Raw genomic sequence first — 14485 nt, forward strand, 5'->3', positions numbered from 1 at the left:
GAATAATTCTCTCAAAAAGCTTACCCAGGATCGAGGTAAGACTAACTGGCCTATAGTTTCCTGGGTCCTCCTTCCTCCATTTTTTGAAGATGGGAACCATGTTGGCCCTCTTCCGGTCCTCTGGCACCACATCAGAACACCACAAGTACTCAGAAAGTCGTGCCAGGGGTCCTGCAATGACCTCAGCTAATTCCCCTCAGCACTCTGGGGTGGAGATCATCTGGACCAACTGATTTGAATACATCCAGTCCTTCCAGAAGTTCCCTGACTAGATCCTCCCTGACCCTTGGCCTAGGTGTGCCTCCCCTGGGACCCTAGAGGGACCCGGTGGGAGGGGCTGATCTGGTCCCTGCTCAGGAAAATGGAGACAAAGAAGTCGTTAAATACGTTAGCTTTGTCATCTGGTATGACGACCAAATTCCCTAGCATGTCTTGCAGGAGCCCCACGTTACCTGGAACCTTCTTTTTGCCCCTATGTATTTAAAAAAGGACTTTTTGTTGTCCTTGGAGCTGGGACTAGCTTCCCAGATCATCTCTGCCTTGGCCTTCCTGACCACCCCCCTGAATCCCCAAGCAACTGCAGTATAGTCCTCCCTGGTGATGGACTCCCTTCCATTGGGTGTACCCCTTTCCTTCTTTCCATTGGCCTCCGTTTTAGAAAGAAGACATTCCTGGATGCTGTTGGTGAGTCATGGGGGCTTTTGTGCCCTCCTGCTCTCTTTGATCTGTGTTGGGATTACCTCCCTTTGGGCTTGGAGGATCGTCTCCTTAAGGAGCAACAACTCTCTTGGACACCTGGCTCCCCTCCCCTCCAGGACCTCAGTGCTTCCTCAACTATTTGCCTTAGCTCCTTGAAGCCCACCCTCCTGAAATCTAGGGCGGCTGCCTTCCTGCAGACCTTTGCCACCTTGCGCTGGATGGTGAATTCCAGCAGGCGATGATCACTGTCGCCCAGGTGGTCGAGCACCCACAGCCCCCTCACCAGGTCATCACCCATGGCCAGCACCAGGTCCAACAAGGCATCTCCCCTGGTGGGGATGTGCACCTCCTGGGTTAGATGGAGGTCCTGCATTTGGGCTAGGAACCTACGTGAGCGGTCAGACCTGTTTAACTGCTCTTCCCAGCAGATGTCTGGAAAGTTCAGGTCACCCATGATGACCACGTCCTTTGACTTAACCACCTCCGTGAGCTGACTTAAGAATTCCTGGTCTGGTGCTTCACCTTGGTTGAGTGGTCTGTAGTAGACGTCCACCATTAAGTCTCTTTCTCCTCGACTACCTTGTATTCTAACCCAGAGTACTTCAGAGTGCCCCTCCTCTGACTCTGTGCTACTTGATGAGGATGTGTATTCCTCCTTAATGTAGAGCACCACACCACCGCCTTTCCTCCCTGTTCTGTCCCTCCTGTACAGCCAATAGCCCTTGATATTCACCGCCCAGTCATGCGTTGGGTCTCACCACATTTCAGTGAGCCCCACTATATCTGGGTTGGCAGATGATGCATCACTAAACACTAAGAATCCTGGGAAACACTTTCACAGAACTAGCTGACAGATTAGGAGGGCACTTAAAATGTGCAATTTGCCCATCCAGTTTAGAACTACGCTGTGATAGTCATACAGATTCAAATACAAAATAATCCACAGGAACCTGGCTCTGCTCTTTACATGCTACATCTCAAAATGCTACTCTAAAAGCCTCTGTAAGAGATGTTTTTTTATAAGTAATTCTTTGAATAATTCTACTTTGCATAGACTCGACCAAACTTTTTAGGAAAGGACTGCAACGTCTTCCTCAAGATGTCTAGATCATTACGCTACATCAGAAGTATTTTGTCCTTGTACAAATTACAGAAAGTTGCACTGTATTCACTAATGGAGACAATTGCAGCATGTAGGTTAGTGGTTCTCAAACTTTTCAGACTCAGGGGACCCCTCAGATTCAGCAGATTCACCCTTGTTAGGCTCAAGGCATGCCTTAGAAAATGCCAGCTCTTAGTTTTCACTTGATTTGATTACAGAGATATAATGAAGTAATTCTTCTGTTGCAAAGACCTCAAAGACCAAAGACCTCAAAAGACCACAACAGGTCAGGATGTTTTTGGCTAGGGACAGACATTACACATAAACTGGTTTAAGTGATCAAAAACTGGTTTAAATCTGTAACAGAACAGATGTTCAATGCACATATATCAGTTTGAAAATGGCTGAAACTGGTTTGAGATCAATCTGGTTGAACATAGTATTAGATGCAACTGATTTGGCTAAAACTGGTTTATGCAATGTCTGTCCTTGCTGGTTTAATTAATTACACCAGACTCCCCCAGCATCCCAACATGCTCTTTGGATGGGTGGGGGTCTCTGCTCCACAGCAGAGCTGGCTCCTCCCCTCTGATCCCTGGCTGGAGCTCAGCATAGACTGCAGGAGTCTGCCTGGCTTCCTTCTTCTCCCCCCATCCCCTCTGCCTTACACAGATAGCTCTCAACATTAGCTAGCACAGGGGCTGTCAAACGGGGGTATGCATACCCCTGGGGGAACTAGGGAAGGCCCTAGGGCATATGCACAGGCAGGGACGGAGCGCTGCCACCCACTGCACCATGACACTGCCTCCTAGGAGCAGGGCTGGGGTGGGAAGAGGTCAGCGGCACCCCTGGGGGCTGTACAGGCGCCACCCAACTGGTTAGACATGGATGGGGTGGGGGGGAGTTTGCACACGAAGGTGGCTGCTGCTGCCATAACCACCCCAGGATACTGCCACTCTGCATCCAATCGCGTGCCACCCTCCTTCCACCCCCTTCATCCCACTCCACATCTCGCTGCTGGAGTATACTTATTAAAAAAGGTTGAGAACCCTGAGCTAGCAGACCACATGCTGGCTTTGGCTCTGCTGTGGCAGACGGGACAAAGGCAGAATCAACAGGTAGCTGGTAAATATTCCTCCATTGTTTTCTTAATGGGCAGATAAACACTGAGTAGGGATGATAAACACTGTGTTATCAATTCCCTGCTGGGCTGGTTAGAAGTGGGGAACCTCTCCCTAATCAGAGCGTTTTGCTGGGGCCTGACCATGCCCTCCTCAGCTCAGCACTGTGGAAGGGAAGGAGGACGGCTTTAGTACCTCCCCGGCTTTTAGCCTAAGTTGCTGCAGGCATGTGCCTGCCTGCATTTCTGGGATGTCTGTACAGTTACAAACTGACTCAGCCTATCCAGGTTAGACTAAGTTGCAAAGATTGAATCAATTCAGGCTCAGGCTTTTTGAGTGTCTGTCCTTAGCCTTTGACACTATGGATTCCTCTTTGAAAACTCTGGATCTATCTTATGCATTACGTTTGCACACCTAACAGTGATATCATTGGGTGCCTGCTCTGCCCCCCCAACATCCTAGTTGAGAAGCAGTGATCTAGGTTATAGCTTCGCTGTATTTGAGCTTCTCTTCCAATGACCAAAATTACATGTGGTTAGTGGTTTGTCTAGTTTTTCACCCAACTTCTGTAAACACAAGGGTTTTAGTCAGCACGATAAACAAAACTACCTGAACACTGTGTGAACCTGTGTTTGGGGTGGGGGGAGGGAGAGAGAAATTCTACAACCACCACCATTTCACTTTTTTAAATGCATGTTGTTTTGCCCTAGTGATCTTCTCTGATAATATGCTGTCTCTAGAGTCTACTGTCATAAACCAAACTGGAAAGGATGACACAGGAACAAAGCAGTCTAAAAAGATCAAACATAAAGAAAAGAAGACAATTAGAGAAAAAAGGGTAATCTAAGCAAAGTCCAGGAGTCTTTAGACTTTCCGGTTCTTTAACCAAACCAGCCTTGCAAGGGCAAGTTAAGTTTTCTGATATACTGCTCAGTGCCACTGGGGAACTGTCTATCAATAAACAGCTGTAATGCTGCCAACCTGAGAAAACTGTACTAATAAACATCAGCTATGGCACTGACATCACTTCCTTAACATCACTGAATGACTCTTGTACAGACTATATGATCTAAAGGAGGAGTATCAAAGTTGCTTGGCTCCTTCCTTTCCAGCCAGATCTGGACCATGGGGCTCCTTGGAGGTTGGATCAGGACCCATCTCTGGTAGTGGGATGAGTGGCATCATGGAGCTGCAGGGATTAACACAGCTGTCACTAATCCTGCAGCCAGTGGGACCTGGAATCTAACAGCAGGCCCCACCCCTGCTCACCCCACTCCCAGAATTCCTGGTCTCTCTAGGAACCCTGTGGCTCTTAGGCTAGATATGTGACCTCCTTGAACTAAAGAATTTGTAGGACCTGTGAAGAATGGAAACAGTTCCAGGGAGAGCTTGAAGCCACAAACTTCTACAACCCATCCCGGACAAAAGCTGAGAAAAAAACCTAACTGGCTAACTTGCCCCAAAACAGGCAAAATAATTAAAAACAAAATAAATAAGAAAAGGGAGCCATGAAGACAGTCATACTTAAATCAGTAAGACAGTGACAGCTTGCAGTGTAAAGCAGCTTTAGATGGCAACCATCTCTTGTTGAAATAAGACAGTGGTCTGGTGCATGGTATGCTGGGAATAGCATCAGTCTGCTTTTCACAGAATATTTTTAACAAAGCATTCTGAGGTGGAGGTAAGAAATTACAACTTAGTCAGGGATGACTTCTTCTTTGTTCATTCAACTAGCAGCATGATTACACAATTGTTTTTCATGTGAAGAGAAAGCCAACATTTAAAAAGCCATCAATCCTTATGCACCTTCTGATGAAGCTAATGGAAGCCAGAATGTGTACCAAGGGCAAATACACGTTTCACAGTTTTACCGCACACAGGTTTTCAGCGTGGAGGCCTTTAACTCCACTGCAATATCTGCCCATCCCATGGTGCTCACAACAAAGCAAAGAGTAGCCTAGGATAGTATACATGTGTATGTATGTAGAATGTATGGTAGCAATCAGTATCATCAGTAGAAGAGTATACTAAAGGTGGAAAGGGTAAGAGGAAAGGAGAATGGCATATAAATAGATATAAAACCTGCAGGTGATAGATAGATAGATACAATATATTATAAATATAGTGCATTATACAGTACACACACCCACACACTATATATATATGCTATATATCTATAGATATGGATATATGCACATGCAGGTCTTAGGGTTAAATGACTGACTTTAGGGAAAAGTGAGAAAATATAAACGATAACCCAGAAAGGGAAGGGCAAGGAAGGATAATAAAGGAACTACTTTAGTGTGAATTTCACGTAACCCCTAGAACTAACAGTCCAAGTTCCTGATCTCTTTGTTTGTAGAGTCATCCTTTTCCCTCTCAGCATTGCCTATTCCCTCTTCTGAAACATGGGGTCTCAGCAGCAGACTGTTTTTCTATGCATCTACACAACACTTAACACACTTTGGGCACCAACATAGTACAAATTAAATAACGATAATAGGCTCCTGTTTCAAGTTTGATTCTATGCCAAAGTGTCACTGAGCAAAGTATTTATTTTTTTGAAAGGACTGAAGTATGCTTCTCTTGCTTTGAATAACCATCTCTTTCATTTTAGATGAAAAACTCTGAAATTCTGGTTTATAATGGTCTAATCTGAAAAGAAAAAAAAAGAATAAAACAGACTATCATTTACAACCAGGCATGCTGATCTCTCAACAACATTTAATGATATGCAGGAGAATGAGCGGTTATATTCAAACCAAACCTCTCTCCGTAATTAGAGCAAGTTAGAGAGCAAAACTTAGAACAGTGATTACAGCAAACTTTAAAGAAAAAAGCACAAATGCAAGTGAATTGATGGCTTTTGTAAGGGTGTTTAGCAGATATGAAAATAGCACTGGCTGGCTACTCAAAAGTAGTTGCAAATGTTGCATATTCCCCTGTAGCTGATTTTTCTTCTTTTTCCAAGAAAAAAATCCCATTTTATCTACACAACTTTCCCTCCTGTTCCATTATATGACTGAATCAGGCAAACCTTTAGAGAGCTGACAAAAACCTATGAGAAGTCTACAAGTATCTATCATATCTCAGTTGTCTAGGCAACATGTGGCATAAATTGAGAGATCTATTCAACTTTAAGGATTCAGTCTTGAAATTCAGTTAGCACCCCCTCTAACAGCAAAGTGGGTATATAGGAGTTTAAACACTTTTTTAGGGGCAGTTTATGTGAGAGGATACTGAAAAAACAGAACAGGTAGCAATCAGTGGGCTTGCTTTCACAGGCAACTAAGGTGCGTGAATAAACCCTAGAGCTTATTGCTCCAGAGTTTATTGCTCCCAGGGGCTGCATCTTCACATGTACCTGGGAGTGCAGCATGCTGAGCTGAGTCAGAGCAGCCCCAGCTGGAAGAGGGCTCAGCCTGCCAGCCCAGGGCTGCTCCCCCCAGCTCAAGGTGCTAAGGAGAGGGTTGGCTGGAGCACGAGGATGCTTCAGTGTGCAGCTAGCCAGCAGGCAGGCCTTGCACTGAAACATCCTCATGCTCCAGCCAGCTGGGGCAGCATCTACAGTATATTAGTTTACTCAAGCCTAATAGGGATGCACATGTAGATGTGGGATGTTTACTGTGCACCTAATTAGTCTATTGTGCAGTAAACATCTCACATAGATGCACCTGCTATGATTAGTGAAAAAGTAGGCTGCAGGTGCCTTAAGACTGCAGAACTAAAGAACCAAGTAATGATAAGAGAAAGGAGAATAACTTTTAAGCTACTGCAAAAAATGGAGTATTGTAGCAAGACAAGACAGATCAACATCGTCTCTATTAAGAATTTGCACGAATCATGGCTATCAGCAAATAGCAGTCATTGTTATAGCTGTTCTGATGCAACCCTTAGCTCAGTTTATTTTTCTATAATCTGTGTCTTGAGCTAATGTTGTGATTCATAGAAAGAAAATAAACTTTCAACTTCTGGTGAGAAGGAAGAGGAAAATGCACCTGATATACAATTTTTTGTACAAGGTACACGGCAACTTCTGTTCTAAAAATGTATTTTAATTAGCATTTTAGCTAGGTGAGTAAAATATATCCGGATGACCAGGAACTGGCCTAACAGGAATAAGGGACCAAAAAAGTGACAATGGATGCATCTACACGTTACTGTGCAGTGATGTTGCTATGGCGCTATGCTTCAATACTTCCTTTTGGTACCTAGCACAGTATGGGTGGTTACTGTGCCATGCATGGGTGTATAGGTAGAATTTGCCACTGTCATCATAGCTGATGATCACATGTAGACATGTAGGGTGACGTGTAGATGTGCCCAATATTTGATATCTCAGATCTTATTCAAGGACTTGAAAAATCAAATTAGGTTTTTAGAAAATTGCCAAACAAGATTTCATTATTTCATCCCTCAGTCTGTAGAACTTCACACATGAATCACAGTGACTGAAGCAAAGAGGGGAAAGATAGCATGGAATGAAGAAAATATAAAATAGATGCTTAAAAACAACAAGAGAATATGGGGTGAAATATCTGTTCAGGCTAGATGCATGCTCTTTGCTGCTGGAAAAGTGGCTTCTTGATTCTTGAATGCTATTTAAAGTCTAAACAGACCATGCATTGTTATTTCATTCTATACCTGTCACTGGTTCTTAGATTTAGTTATTTTGGGCGTTAGATCAAGTTGGCATGTAGTAAATTCCAAGCCTTGGTGATTTTCAAACTCAGGCTACCATGCAGTTTGGAAAAGAATGACATTTGTCTGATGGGTTTTTTTTATGCACAGTTATTTTGTTTAAAAGGGTGATGGTAGAAAATCTGGTAAAGAGACTTACAAGGTTAGGTGGGCAGGGGGTAGGTGTACAGATCACAGAGACAAAAGGCAATTTTAGCTGACTACATAAATAATGTAGTTAATTCCATGATGATACATGTAGCATAAATACATACTCTTTAGAAATATGCACTACATGGTTATTATAGTGAGGATTCACATCCAATTAGCAACTTAAACATCAGCGGATTCTTCCTCTCAATCCCCAGCCTTATTATGACCATTGTCATCTGATGTAGTCTGCATGGGACAGCCTTCAAAGGCCATGAAAGCTGCTCCTTGTTTAGCAACAGGGGTCTACAGCAGAGTGACAAAGAACACTCCCTATAGTACTTCTAGCTTTAACTGCTTGAGAGAATGATATAGTAGGCAGGAATCTAGCTCAGCTCATAGGGTGGGACAAGACCTGCCCATTAATTTATTTAAAAGGTATGTAATGACACATCTTTGAAGACATGTTGAAAAGCTTATTAACATATGATCTTCAAAGTCTTTTTCTGTCACTCTTCCTGGTCAGTCTGAACCCTGTCCCACATTTTTATTTATCTTTGAGGGCAGAAAACTGATTAAAATAAACAGCTCAATGTCCAAAAATATTCAGTGTCGGTCAGCTGTAATGAGATCTCTCTCCTTCCTTATCCTGCTCTCCTGAATACATTTTCATAGTTCTCATGCCAAATGAAGAGATTAGAGACAGACAGTAACAAAGCTGAACTAATGTAGCAGTGGCTTAAACTTAGCGAGTAATGTAGTGAAGAATATTTGTGCCCATACATATACACCACGCCCTTACTGCAGTTATTTCTAGGCCAGATGCAAGGTTTGTGAATCTTAAAATAAGTTGCACAAACGGCACCACTAATCTCTTGAAATAAATCCCGTAATTAAGTAAACCTTTTCGTTACAGTGTTCTATATCACAAACTAATGTTTATTGCCTTTAATCTAGTTTCTGTAACTTCAGTTGTATTGGACTGTAAAAGAATCTTAAAAAAAAGCCCACTGAAGATGATTGCATTTATCTGTCAAAAATTCATGATTCATGTTAAGCAGACTTCATGTTGAGTGAATTATAAGAATGTACACCTCTAAAATTAAACTTATGCTAAGGATGTAATTTATGAAATGGAGCACTCAAATGGCAAGAAGTGACAAATTTATAGCTGCCTTTTATCTGTTCTTCTGCGTAGCTACAAGTAGTCTTCAGCATGTTATCATATATTACAAAAACCTGCCTCCTTGCGTTTAAGGTGGCAGCCTGTTCACTACCCCTAATTAATCATCCTTATTATCTATATACAGTGTTCTCATGCCACCCAAACCATGCATTGAACAAAAGGTTTCAACTCCAGCCTGCAGGCTTTTCTATGATGTTCTCCACAACAATAGTTACACACCTTACTATATGGAGGGCTGGTCATTCCCTACTGAGATTGCCTGGCACATCTCACTCTAAGTTTCTGGTTGCGTATAACTTTTGCCAGACTAAGCCCATTTCCTCTTCTGAACATCTTTTTTCAGGTGATTTTTTGGGAACTACCACATTTACTTGCATACTATGCCCACCTTTCCCCCCAAAATCAGCCATTCAAAATAGGGGCACACATCTTAACTGGAAAAGAAGCATGCAGACACTATGCTCTAAAGGCTGCCAAGATGGCTGCCTCTTGTCCCTAGCCTCAGCAAGCAGACGGGGCAGAGTCCTTTGCTAACCCTCTCACAGCCCTAGCTATTGGCTGAGCACTGTAGCTTGTGCTTGAAGCAGCAGTTAATCTGGTTTAGGGCAAGTGGGCTGCTGCATGGAGACTGTAGCATTCATGAAGCTTGTGGTGTAGAAACATTACTTATTATATATAGGAACTTACATAAAACACAATTTACTGTAAAGTAACAATTTTGTTGCTGCCCTTGCAAGGGTCTGGGGCCTAGCCTTGTTGCTGTCCTGGGAAGCTCCTGTTGCCTCACCCAGACTACTCAGATGTCTCCTGTGAAGCCACGCTTCCTGGACACTTTCAGTTTCTAGGAGGACTTACTCTATGTCACAGTAGGCCATGACTCTGGGAAAAATCTTTTCTCTACATTTTGCTGTCTAAAAAACAAGGTACATCAGGAATGGGCAAAATGCAGCCCACAGGCTGGATGTGACCTGCCAGGCCATTCTATCCAGCCTGCAGGGCCCCTAAAAAATTTAGAAAATTAATATTTATCTGTCCCCAGCTGCCTGTCACGTGGCCCTCGATGGCTTGCCAAAACTCAGTAAGCGACCGCTCATACTTCTCAAATTCAAAGAAACTTAAAAAGTTTCTACTGGTGATATTTCTTTTACTGTATTTTCTCACATACCACATGCACCCAAAATAAGACACACAGTCTATTTATGGAAGGCAAAATGTAAAGAAAAAGATTTCTGCAGAGACATAACCAACTGTGTGACAAAGTAAGTCTTCCTTGAAACACAGTGTCCAAGAAATGTGACATCCTAGGATAGTCTGGGGGAGGCGGCAGTAACTGGTGCAGAATGAGAGCAACAAGGCTATGCCCCAGATCCTTGTGAGATCAGTAATAAGACTACCTACTTTGCTGTAAATAAATTCTTTATATAAATTCCTGAACATAAAGACGCATCCACTTTATTTCAATCTGTGTGGTGGTACCCTGACTGGGAGTGCCTAACTGTGCGTGTAGGGCAGGGGGGCTGCCTGAAACCTTGCTTCTGCATTCCAGAGAGGCTGGGTATTCTGGAGCTGCCAGAACTTTGCAGCTTCAAGAGCTGCTTCCATTCAAAGCCACTCATCAGTGCAACTCCCCCTCTCAACACACAATACACCAGGAAAATCCAACTGGAATACGCTTGTCCCCTCAAACCCCTCCCTGCCCTGCAAAAAGTCTGGCACAAAATCATTCCAGCTGCAAAGACTTATTTACAAGTCCTCCTAGACCTCTATTACATTACTTCTGTCCTTTCTTTTTGTTGAGGATAGGCCACAATATAGCATACTGACATTTTGCTTCCCAGCTTTCAAATCCCATCCACTCCGTCTCCAAGCAAGACTGTTATACAACAGTGTCCCACGGCTGAGGAAACCTGTAAGGCCTGAACATGGAATTTATGTAACAGGGTAAGTATTAAAAAAGCAACATCTGTGGCTAGAAGAAGTAAAAATTCAAGGCAGACATTTTAGATATAGATTATTTAAAAGAACATGAAAGAATAATGACTGCAAAGATTGGCTTTCAGAAGTAATATGCTATCTCTGCTTGAATTTAGTACTAATTTTCTCCCTTATTATCATGCATTTTTTAAAAGCCAGGTTCTTGTAATCCTCTCTGCTCTTGGTTTTACCTTGGCAGCTTGAGTACTACAGAACAGCTACAACATAATAAGCAGAAGCCATTGAGCAAATTAAACTATCAAGTGCCATAGCTATCCTTGCCATAAGGCCCAGCATGTTTTCTTTTATCTTCTCCTCATCCCCTGAAAGAAAGTCTCCATACTGAAACAAGTAGAGGGGAAAAAAAACATAATTTAATGTTATTGACTGTGCCTTTGTGAAAGTGTATTTTCCTCAAGCTAAATGCAATTCAAACTGAAAAGAAGTGGTTGAAACATTGCTTTTTTGTCACAGCGATGATTGTGGAGAGAAATAAAGGAAGCACTTACCAAAATGTTCCCCCCTGACTACCGTAAGTTTAATGTTCACCACATTTCTTCAGAAACAGCTATAGAACAAGCCCTGCAAAGAAAAAATAAGAACTGGTTAGAATAATACAAATTGTATCCCAGTAGTTTTTCTACTTGCACCCATCAATCTTCCCCTTTCTCCTTACACTTTTAGGAAAAAGATAATTAGATTTGATCCTTCATAACTCATTACTGAAATAAATCAACTTCTCATGCAAAATGTTAAAACAAGTCCAGGATATCTTCAGACCTGCTCAGACACATCACTTGCAGTGTTATGCTGGTTACTCAATTTTCACTTGGGTAAAAAATATGCAACAGGTACCAGGAGCCATGCAATTATTTTAAACCCCACTCTAAAGAACTAGTTAGCCTGATGGTCTCTTTTTGTCACCAAAGAAAACGATGAACTGCGGAAACCGTTGCCCGTTCTTATTTTGAAACCCACATAAAAGAAAGGAAAAAAATATACATATATCCAGAACATTATAAGTCTTTGTATGCAAGATATCATGCAACTAATAAGGTAAAGACAGGATACTAATAATATCCCATACAGTATGCTTCAGAGAGACAATTTGAAAAATATATAGAGTAAAATGGACAAATGCCACTTTTTTTTTTGGTTTTGTTGTTGTTGTTGTTGTGTTTTTTGGGGTTTTTTGTTGTTGTGTTGTTGTTGTTGTTGTTGTTTTTTGTTTTTTTTTTTTTACAGATACCAAATAAATTTCAGATGACTGTTACTCCCATTTCCCCCTCAGGCTAAATCCTTAGACAGAGTGACTCTTGGAGTGCAGACCAGCAATAACATCAAAACATTTTTTTTAAATTGCTGAAGGAGAGAAGCCATACTTTTGTTGGAGCACAGGCTTGGTGGGAAGGGGAAAAGGGGGAAGGAAGAGGGAGAAAGAAGATAGGCAGGAACTAGAGGCTGGGGAAAAGTAAGGGCTGTGTCAACAGTGCCTAATCGTTCAGGAAGTGGAGTAAAATACACATCTGTCTCTGTCAAATTGGTGCAGGGGGAACATGGAACTAAGACAATGACCTTTAGAATAGGTTTGCAGTAATGAGAATGGGTCTGAAATGGAGAAAAGTAAGCTTGCTGACTCGCTCATTAAGCAGAAGGACTTGTAAGTATGTGTGTTTTGAAGACATTGATTACGTGAATTTTGATAAACAATTGCTTTGTTAGAAGGATCTGATCTAACATACAAAGCATATGGAAAATGCTTTATAAAAGGTTTAAAAAAGTGAATACATGTTGAGTTTGCAGCCCACATATGGAGTTTTCTAGGACTGAGTATGGGACTGGGTTTTCCTGGAGAGAGGCATCTATGGAGTTAATCATCACTAAATAATTTTACAATGTTGCACAGAAATTTTTGTGCAGGGATTATTAAACAAAGAGCTTTGTAATCAGACTCCAGACCTGGTAGATCTTTAGACTGGCTTTCTTCCTGAAGTCATAGCATACTTATAGACAGGAGAAGATGCAGAGATGGTTTCCTTGACTGGGGTACCTTTTTGGATTAGATTCTTTGATCACCTCTACACCCAAGTCACTGAAGATTATATAGTAAGAGAAAACCTCATTAGTAAAAGTAAGTGATAAATGAATTCGTTTTTCATCCTGAAGTTATATTCCATGGGGTTATAAACCAGAGTATGGATGAAGCTTAAGAACCCAGGTCAGCGGTGCACACATATCTAGTAGAAAGTATACCCTCAAAAATATCAACAACGCTTGTTATGGAACATGAAAATAAAGCATCAGGAAAAGAGGTCATTTATTTGCTTGATGGTTGTGAATAAAGCCTAGATCACTGGTTTTCAAACTTTTTCATTTGCAGACTCCTACAAATTTTCCAATAGAGGAGTGGAACCTTTTGAATTATAAGTGTGGATGTTTACACAGTTTTGATTAAATATAGTCATCTTTGGTGGGCCCCTTAGACATAGTCTTTGGACTCCCGGAAATCCATGTACCACAGGTTCAAAACCACTCATCTAACCATACTGAAGAATAAAAAAGGAAGATTTAATTTAACATAGGCACAGTTTGTGAAGATAGTTAAAAAAGGCAGGAAGTCTCAGAAAGGGACTTTTTACTCTGGTATCAACATCATCTTTTCTATCTGCCAGGAGTTTGGGCTAGAAAGAAAAAAAATTAAATCAAGGAAGTCTACTTTTGTGTTTGAACAACTTGGGTAGCATGTTCAGATAGAATAATTAAAAGAGGAACCAGGTTCTTGAACAGCAAGTGTCCCAAATTCAGATGTATGAGACGGCTATTTTTAAAGCCAGGACACTTTTTCTAGCTCCCTAGTGAATGAGTTAAACAACCAAAGGGGGAATTTTGCACTTCTGGCTTATGTGCTCTTATATCATTAGTCAGCTATGCAAGAGAAACTCATCATCACTTCCTGGGGTGTGTTATGACATTCAGAATTCTCACTAAATCCTGAAATGAAGTTCAAGCACTACATACAGCATTTATACTTTAAACTTCTCAGGGGAAATATACAGCAAAAAAGGTAGTGAGGACACAGTTCAGGGAAGCTGGGACACAAACCAGACACATGGGGCACCTACACACATGCTGGATGTCTGCTAATCAGCACATGTCGAAGCAGACTCAATTAATCGAGTCCACTGAAGCGTGCTAAGTAGCGTTCTCCAGCAGACTTTGCATCATATGTATTCAGGGTTCCCACGCTTCAAAATGGCAGTGGGGGCACTTTAACTAAAGCTCATTATTACTATCCTGAGCTTTAGTTGAAGTACCTCCCACCACCACACTTTGAAGCACAGGACGTTGAATACATGTGACACTAAGGGCACTTTAATTAAAATGGCTCTGAGAGCCACTCTAATTAAAACGCCCCTCCACCCCGGAGCATGCATAAAGCACACCCATGCTTTTGTTTGGCCATATGTGGTAAATCTCAGATAACTTCAAATGGCCCTTAAGAGAGTGAAACAATTTACTCTAGCTTGCACATCCTAAAAATCCACAAATAATACCACAGGGGTTTGCACCATC

At 41.9% G+C, this 14485-nt stretch overlaps 1 protein-coding gene across 2 annotated transcripts in view; it reads right to left on the reverse strand.

Annotated features, from left to right (window-relative positions):
- Positions 1-14485, reverse strand: part of FYN (FYN proto-oncogene, Src family tyrosine kinase) — a 167429-nt gene that overhangs the window by 99730 nt on the left and 53214 nt on the right. For both annotated transcript variants that reach the window (XM_019537928.1, XM_019537927.1), the window contains exon 2: positions 11422-11494. The gene's annotated coding sequence lies outside the window, so the exon portion shown is untranslated. The remainder of the gene's footprint in view (positions 1-11421; positions 11495-14485) is intronic.

Source organism: Crocodylus porosus, unplaced genomic scaffold, assembly GCF_001723895.1.
Source record: "Crocodylus porosus isolate Cpor-Errol unplaced genomic scaffold, CroPor_comp1, whole genome shotgun sequence".
Lineage (NCBI taxonomy): Eukaryota > Metazoa > Chordata > Crocodylia > Crocodylidae > Crocodylus > Crocodylus porosus.